Source organism: Artibeus jamaicensis, unplaced genomic scaffold (genome assembly GCF_021234435.1).
Source record: "Artibeus jamaicensis isolate MK-2021 breed Jamaican fruit bat unplaced genomic scaffold, CSHL_Jam_final scaffold_660, whole genome shotgun sequence".
Lineage (NCBI taxonomy): Eukaryota > Metazoa > Chordata > Mammalia > Chiroptera > Phyllostomidae > Artibeus > Artibeus jamaicensis.
The window spans coordinates 3,066,819-3,075,364 of NW_026522052.1; the positions used below are offsets into that span (position 1 = coordinate 3,066,819).

The 8,546-nt window shown below is 40.7% G+C and overlaps 1 pseudogene; it reads left to right on the forward strand.

Moving 5' to 3' along the window:
* Positions 1-809: 809 nt before the first annotated feature.
* LOC119044041 (glyceraldehyde-3-phosphate dehydrogenase-like) lies at positions 810-1,779 on the forward strand (annotated as a pseudogene).
* The last annotated feature ends 6,767 nt before the right edge of the window (positions 1,780-8,546 follow it).

Here is an 8,546-nt window from a genome sequence, read left to right on the forward strand (position 1 = left end):
GTTTACCCATGTACTTGACTTTCCACTTAACTCTACTTTACTTTAGAGGATGGCATGTGTATGGGCAAAGCCACAGTCTTTTCTGTGATGTTTGTTGGGACAGAGTGGTTGTTGAATAAAATTATTCTGTTTTGCTAAACTGCTCCATTCCCAGTCCTTTGACTAAAGAAAGCAGGCTTTTGTTGGTTGAGGTTTACTTTGTTGGCATTTGTTGATGTTCCTAGATTGCTGACTATTTCAACTCCAAGGAAAACACAGGGAACTCACCACAGTGTTATTATTTAGGACTGAAGGCACCTAGCTGGTTCACCTTCTTTTTACCTTTCAGAGTTTTTAAGTTTTTGCATTATATATAATGTCCAGGGCTTGAGTGGAGGCAAATGGGGAACAGTTCATTTTCAGGCTTAGCGTCCACAAAGCAGAAGTCTCATGATTTTATTTTTATATTTAATGTGTGTTTTCTATATAAAACATATTTTTGGGTCTTGCATTTTAAAATTAATCTAATCTGATAATATTTTTTAACTGGTATGTTATACCATTATGTCATTTACATATAACATGACTTTTGATATATTTGGATTTAATTTTATCACTGTGCTAGCAGTTTTCTATTTGTTTCATCTGTCCTCCAATTTTTTTTTCTGAATTCATGGGTTAATTGAGCAAATTTTATTCTATTTGTTTTTTATTGATTTATTTATATCTCTTAAATTTTTCTTCAATGAGGCTCTCTGCTCCTACTGTTCGACAGACAGCCACAGCTTCCTGTGCAGTGCCAGCCTCAACACTGAGACACGACAGTGAAGGTCACTGTGAACAGATTTGGCTGTACTGGGTACCTGGTCACTAGGGCTGCTTTTTACCCTGGCAAAGTGGATGTTGTCATTGACCTCAACTGCATGGTCTACATGTTCCAGTGATTCTACTCATGGCAAGTTCAAAGGCACAGTCAAGGCTGAGAACAAGAAGCTTGTCATCAATGGAAACTCCATCTCCATCTTCCAGGAGTGAGATCCTGCCAACATTAAATGGGGTGGTGCTGGTGGTGAATATGTTGTGGAGCCCACTGGTGTCTTCACCAACATGGAGAAGGCTGGAGCTCTCTTGAAGACTGGAGCCAAGAGGGTCATCATCTCTGCCCATTCTGTGGATGCCCCCATGTTTGTGATGAGAATGAACCAGGACAAGTATAACAATTCCATAAAGATTGTCAGCAGTTCCTCCTGTACCACCAACTGCTTGGCCCCCTGGCCAAGGTTATCCATAACAACTCTGGCATGATGGAGGGACTCATGACCACAGTCCATGCCATCATTGCCACCCAGGAGACCATGGATGGCTTCTCTGAGAAGCTGTGGTGTGATGGCTGAGGCGCTGCCCAGAATACCATCCCTGGTTCTAGTGGTGGTGCCAGGGCTCTGGGCAAAGTTACTTCTGAGGTGAATGGGAAGGTCACTGGCATGGCCTTCATGTCCTCACCCCCAATTCGTCAGTTGTGGATCTGACCTGTCTCCTGGAGAAAGCTGCCAAATATGATGACATCAATACAGTGGTGAAACAGGCATCAGAGGGTCCCCTCAAGGGCATCCTGGGCTATACTGAGGACCAGGTTGTCTCCTGTGACTTTAACAGTGACACCCACTCCTTCACCTTCAATGCTGGGGCTGGCATGGACTTCAATGACCACTTTGTCAAGCTTATTTCCTGGTATGACAATGAATTTGGCTACAGAACAGGGTGGTGTGCCTTATGGTCCACATGGCCTCCAAGGGGTAAGAGCCCCCTGGACCACCGGCCCCAGAAAGAGGAGACAGGTCCTCAGCTTTTGGGGAATCCTCACCCCAAATCAGTCCCCCAAAACACTGAGAATCTCCTGACCTCCAGTTTCTGTCCCAGACCCCTTGAGGAGAGGGGGAACTTAGGGACCCCTCTCTTGTCATGCACTATCAATAAAGTTCACTGTACCCAGCCAAAAAATTTTTTTTCTTAAAAATTTTCCTCAGGGGAATCATTAATGATTCCCTGAGGGTTTACAATATAGTACTTTAATTATTCAGAGTCTACCCTCAAATAAAATTATACTACTTCATGTATAGAATAAGAACCTTACAACCATGTATTACCCATACCTCTTTCCCATTCTTTGTGTTACTATTGTCATACATGTTATCTTTACATAGGGTAAAACACTCAAAACATTCATTGGTACTATTTGTCTTTTTTGCTTTAGAACGAGGGTGTCAAACTCATTTTTGCCAGGGGCCGCATCAGCCTCACAGTTGCTTTCAAAGGGCCAAATGTAATTTTAGGACGGTATAAATGTAACTACTCCTTAAGTGTTAAGGAGTTGAAATTACATTCTGCCCTTTGAAGGCAACCATGAGGTTGATGTGGTCCCTGGTGAAAATGAGTTTGATACCTCTGTTTTAGAATATTGGTTATCATTTACATTAAATAAAAAGAAGAACTTTATTTCACTTTATCTTCACCTTCTCCATTTTCAGTGATCTCCATTTTCTCATGTAAATCCAGGTTTCTGTCTCATATGACCTTTTTATTGTATCCTCACAGAAGAAACTTTTTGCATGAGAAAGCTTCTGTAATATCTTAGGTCAGCTGGCAATACATTTTATCAGTTTTTGCTTGACTGAGAAAGTCCTGATTTTTCACTTATTTTTGAAAGATACTTTTACTTGGTATAGACTTCTGGTTGACAGCTTTTTATTCAAGACTTTGAAAATGGTACTTCATTTTCTTCTAGCTTGCATGGTATTTGAAAAAAATAGTAATGTAATTCTTGTCTTTGTTTCTCCATAATAATGTGTCCTTTCTCTCTATCTGCTTTCAAGATTTTCTCTTTGTCTTTTGGTATCAGTAGCTTAAATATTCTGTGTATAGATGCTCTTTTTGTGTGCTTGTTTATTTTGGTATTTGTTGTTTGGTATTCTCTGATCTTCTTAGATCTGTGGTTTGATGTCTATCACTAATTTGGAAATATATTTTTCTGTTTCTGTTTTGCTTTTTCATTTATTTTGTTTTTAGATTTTGCAAATAAGTAAAATTATATGGCACCTTTCTTTCTCTGGTTTATTTCACTCAACATAACACTTTCTAGGTTCTTTTATGTTGTCACAAATGGTGAGACTTCATTTTTTTTTTATGTCAAAGTAATATTTTTGTTCCATTGTACCACCTCTTCTTTATCGAACCATCTTCACTGGACACTTAAGTTGCTTCCACATCTTATCTTTTGTAAATAATGCTGCAATGAACATATGGGCTATACAAGAAAACATGTTCAATACACTAAGAGGATATGGCCATACTAAATAGGTATGCTTCTCATAATAATACTTGGAAAATCTATGAAATAAAAATTGATAGAGCAATAGTAAGAAATCCATAAATCCACCTTTCACGGTGGGAGATTTCTACATATATTTGTTTACAATTGATAGATCAGGTGGACAAGAAGCAGCAAGTATATAAGGGATTTTAATAATACAATTACTATTGGCCCCTCATATTCACAGGTTCTATACCTAGAATTCAATCATGAATCAAAAATATTTTAAAAATTATTTTGTTGATGATGCAGAAAATGGTTACATTTGTTCTAAATACAGACTTGTTTCTTGTCATTCTATAAACAATACAGCTAAACAATCATTTATGTAGCATTTATATTGCACAAGATTTTTTTTTTTGCACAAGATATTTTAAGTCCAAGATATTATAATCTAAAGAGGACTTAAGGTATATGGGAGGATGTGCGTGGGTTCATATGCAGATTCTGCATCTTTTTATATGAGGGACTTGAGCATCTGCATATTTTCTTATTCATGGGAGGTCCCGGAATCAACCCCCATGGATGCAGAAGGATAACTGTAGTGACTTCTGAATGTGATGTTTTATGACCATCTGCTTTTTGTCAAAGAGTTGCTCTGACCAGTTAAGGAGATTTCAGTATCTTGTTTCATTGCAAAGTTTCCCTTTATCTTGTGTCTCAGTATTTTTTTTGCCTGTGGCTGCATCAGGTGGTCTTAATTCTACTTCACTGGATCATGTAGAAAAAGACTATTTCCATCTATGTGATGTGGAGTAATTTGTTTTAATTTTTAGTATGGTATGAAGTGAAGGTCTAAGTTCTTTTTTTCCATTGTTTTGTGTATCCAGTTGTCCCAGCACCATGTGTTGAACAGACTATACAAATCAATTTACTATAAACATACACTTATTTTTGAACTCTGGAATCTGTTCCATTGCTCTATATTTCCATCTTTATGCCAGTACCATGCTGTCTTCTAACAAAATTATATTCTGCTTATTATGCTATTACTGTTCTCCTGATTTTTCCCCTTTACCTCCTTCCACCCAGCAACCCCCAGTCTCTCAGGCAATCCCCCCACTGTTGTTCATGTCCATGAGTCATGTGTATAACTTCTTTGGCTGCTCTGTTTCCTATATTGTACTTTACATCTCCATGGCTATTCTGTAACTACCTATTTGCACTTCTTAATCCCCTCACCTCTTCATCCAGTCTCCCCCTCTCCCCTCCCATCTGGCAACCTTCTGGTAACTAACTTCTTTTCTCTTGCTTTTAAGAGTCTCTCTTTATCTTTAACCTTTGGCCTTTAAATAATGATGAGTCTTAGAGTGGGCCTCTTTGCATCCATCATAACTGGGACTCTGCGCTTTCCAGACTTGCATGTCTATTTCTTTCACCAAATTAGGGAACTTTTCTTTCACTATTCTTTCAAATAGATTTCCTGTTTCTTGCTCTTTCTCTTCTCCTTCTGGTACCCTTATGATATGAATGTTGGACTGCTCAAAGTTGTTCCAGAGGCTGCTTATACTGTCCTCATTTTTTTTAGATTCTTTTTTCTTCTTGTTGTTCTGATTGGATGTCTTTTTCTTTCTTATGTTCCAAAGCATTAATTTGATTCTTGGCTTCATCCATTCTACTGTTATTTCCCTGTACATTGTTATTTATTTCAAGTAGTGTATCCTTCATTTCTGACTGGATCTTTTTTATGCTGTTGAGATCCTTACTAAGCTCTTGAGCATCCTTATAACCAGTGTTTTGAACTTTGCATCTGATAGATTGCTTATCTCCATTTCATTTAGCTCTTTTTCTAGAGTTTTGATCAGTTGTTTCATTTGGGCCATGTTTCTTTGTCTCCTCATTTTGGAAGCTTCCCTGTGTTTGTTTTTATGTATTAGGTAGCCTGCTTTGACTTCGTGTCTTGGTAGTATGGCCTAATGTAGTAGGTGTCCTGTAGGCTACAGTGGCACAGCCTCCCCTATCACCCAAGCTGGGTACTCAAGGTGTGCCCTTTGTGTGGGCTGAGTATAGCCTCCTCTTGTTGTTGAGACTTGGCTTCTGTTGGAAGATCAATGGGAGGGATTTATCCAGGCCAGTCAGCTGCAAGGACTGGCTATGACCACTGACCACCAACCTCTATCATCCGTGGAGGATCAGCTATTCAGGGGCAGGGGGAGGTGGTCACATGTGGTTTGCAGCTGTTTACTGGGTGGGTTCGCCTTGGGGTTTCCAAGGTGGTGCAGTACAAGTTCAGCCCCAACCTGTGTTTTGCCTTGGGGTACCCTGCCTGAGCTATGAAGCAATCTGAGGTAGCTGCTACTTGTGCTGGGCTTGGAGATTCCCAGGTGAAGCCAAGCTGTGACTTGAATCTGGCTGCTGCTAGGGCTCACTGAAACCAGCCATTGCTTGTTTGATAGTATTTAGGAGCCAAGACCAGCCATTTTTATGGAAAAGCAGCTTGGGTGGGCCTATATGTTGGGTGAGGTAGAACCTCTATGGATCTCCAAGGTGAGCCACACAGTGTCAGTTTGATGAAGCATCCATGGATCTCCAACATGGGTCATACAGTGTTAGTCAGGTTGATGGAGTCTCAGATATAGCACCAGCCTACCGGCTCTGTGTGGGGAGGGGTTAGCAAAGGGACAGTGGTCTGGGCTAGCAGAGGCTAGCCCGATGCCAAACACTTCAGCCTCTTCCTGTAAACCGCTAGTGCCGTTCAAGCTGCTATCCCAGTGCTGGAGCCCAGAGGGAGCGAGTCTGAGTAGGTGAGTCCTTGTGTGGGTTCCCCAAGAGGAACTGTTTAGGGCTCCAGCAGCCTCCTCCACCGACTCAATCCTCACTTGTTTTCACAGCCAGAAGTTGTGGGGACTTATCTTCTTGGCACTGAAATCCTGGGCTGAGGAGCCTGGTGTGGGGTTGGGAATCCTTGCTCCAATGTATCCCTAGTGGATGTGGGGTCAGCCTAGTTCTCCTCTGTACCCCTTCTGCTTGTCTGGATGAGTGTGGCTTGTTCAATTCTGTAGCTGTCAGACTTCCATTCAACTCGATTTCTGGTGTTCCTGAGATGGTTGTTCTGTATTTTAGTTATAATTTTTATTTATTTTTTATTATTTTTATTTTTTAGAGTTATTAAATATCAAAGGTAAAATTTTATTAGAAATTCATCTTTTTTAAGTTTTATTTTATTTTTTAATATATTTTATTGATTATGCCATTACAGTTGTTCTATTCCCCCCTTCATTCCCCTCCACCCTGCACACCCCCAACCCCACCGTTCCCCCCCTTTAGTTTATGACCACATGTCTCAAGTTCTTTAGATTCTATGTCTCCCATACTATTCTTGCCCTCCCCCTTATGTATTTTCTACCTACCATCTATGCTGCTTATTTTCTGTACCTTCTCCCCCCTTCTCCTTCTCCCACTCCCCTGTTGCTAACCGTCCATGTGATCTTCATTTCTATGGTTCTGCTCCTGATCTAGCTATCCTCTTAGTTTGCTTTTCTTTTAGGTGTGGTTGTTAATAACTGTGAGTTTGCTGTCCTTTCATTATTCATCTTTTTTATCTTCTTTTTCTTAGGTAAGTCCCTTTAACATTTCATATAATAAGGGCTTTGTGATGATGAACTCCTTAAATTTGGTCTTATCTGAGAAGCAGTTTATCTGTCCTTCCATTCTAAATGAAAGCTTTGCTGGATAGAGCAATCTTGGTTGTAGGTCTTTGGATTTCATGACTTGGAATACTTCTTTCCAGCCCCTTCTTGCCTGTAAGGTCTCTTTTGAGAAATCCGCTGCCAGTCTGAATGGAACTCCTTTGTAGGTGACTGTCCCCTTATCTCTTGCTGCTTCTGACGTGCCTTGGTGTGTTCCTTCTTGGGTTCACCTTCTTTGGGACTCTCTGAGCTTCCTGGATTTCCTGGAAGTCTATTTCCTTTGCCATCTTGGGGAAATTCTCCTTTATTATTTGTTCAAATAAGTTTTCCACTCGTGGCTGTTCTTCTTCCCCTTCTGGTACCCCTATAATTCAGATGTTGGAACGTTTAAAGATGTCCTGAAAGTTCTTAAGCCTCTCCTCATTTTTTTGAATTCTTGTTTCTTCATTCTTTTCTGTTTGGTCATTTTTTTTCTGGTCCACTTCCTTGATTTGAGTCCCAGTTTCCTTTCCACTACTGTTGGTTTCCTGTGCATTTCCATTCATTTCAATTAGTTTAGCCTTCATATGTTCCTCTAATTTGTGACTAAAATCAACCAGTTCTGTGAGCATCCTGATCACCAGTGTTTTGAACTGTGCATCTGAAAGTTTGTCTATTTCTTCATTGCTTAGATTTATCAGCTCTGGGGCTCTAAGTTCTTCTTGAGCCATGTTTTGATCTGTTTGTGCCTGTTAGGTATGAGGAGTGGAGCCTTAGTTGTTTACCAGGCCGGGGCCACCCAGGTCACTGGGTTGTGATGCTTATGTGGGGGCGGGGTCAGAGAGGGACAATGGTGGTCCCCTCTGCCACTTCCTGCCACTGGGGCCTGCATGGTCTGTCTCACCGCTCCCTCCTTCACCGGTTTATCTGCGTGCAAATGTGTGACCGTGGTCAGCCCTCAGTGAGTCTGCCTGCTTCTCCACACCTGGGATCCGCCTATGGCTGCCAGTGCGCCTGGGTCGAGCACTCGGGTCAGTCTGGTGGATCTTTCCTGCCAGACTCCACTCTGCTGCTGGCTCTGCCCCTCTTACTGGTTTGGCTGAAGGGTTTGTTGTTGTCAGACTTCTGTGAAGTTCAATTTTCTGTGGTTTTGGCTGTGTTTTTGTTGCTAAAACTTTGTTGTTTTTAAACTTGGTTGTGGGAGGAGGCACAGTGCTTCCACCTACGTCTCCATCTTGGTGGAAGTCTCTATATTTTAGTTGTAATTTTATGTGGTTGTGTGAAGAGGGGAACTATATCTGTCTACACCACTATTTTGACCAGAAGTAATGCTGTCTTAATAACTGTACCTTTATAATAAATTTTGAAATCTGGAAGTGTGAGTACTCTGGCTTAGTTTCTTTAAAATATTGTTTTAGATCTTTTAGATGTTTTGCATTTTTATATAAATGTTATAATCTGCTTATAAATTTCTACAAAGACACATTGCTGAAACTGAGGGAGATTTGTTACACAGCAATAAATAACCAAACAATACCACTTACTCAGCGTTTGTCATGCACTAAGTCTTCCTCCCATGAGTTGCTTCA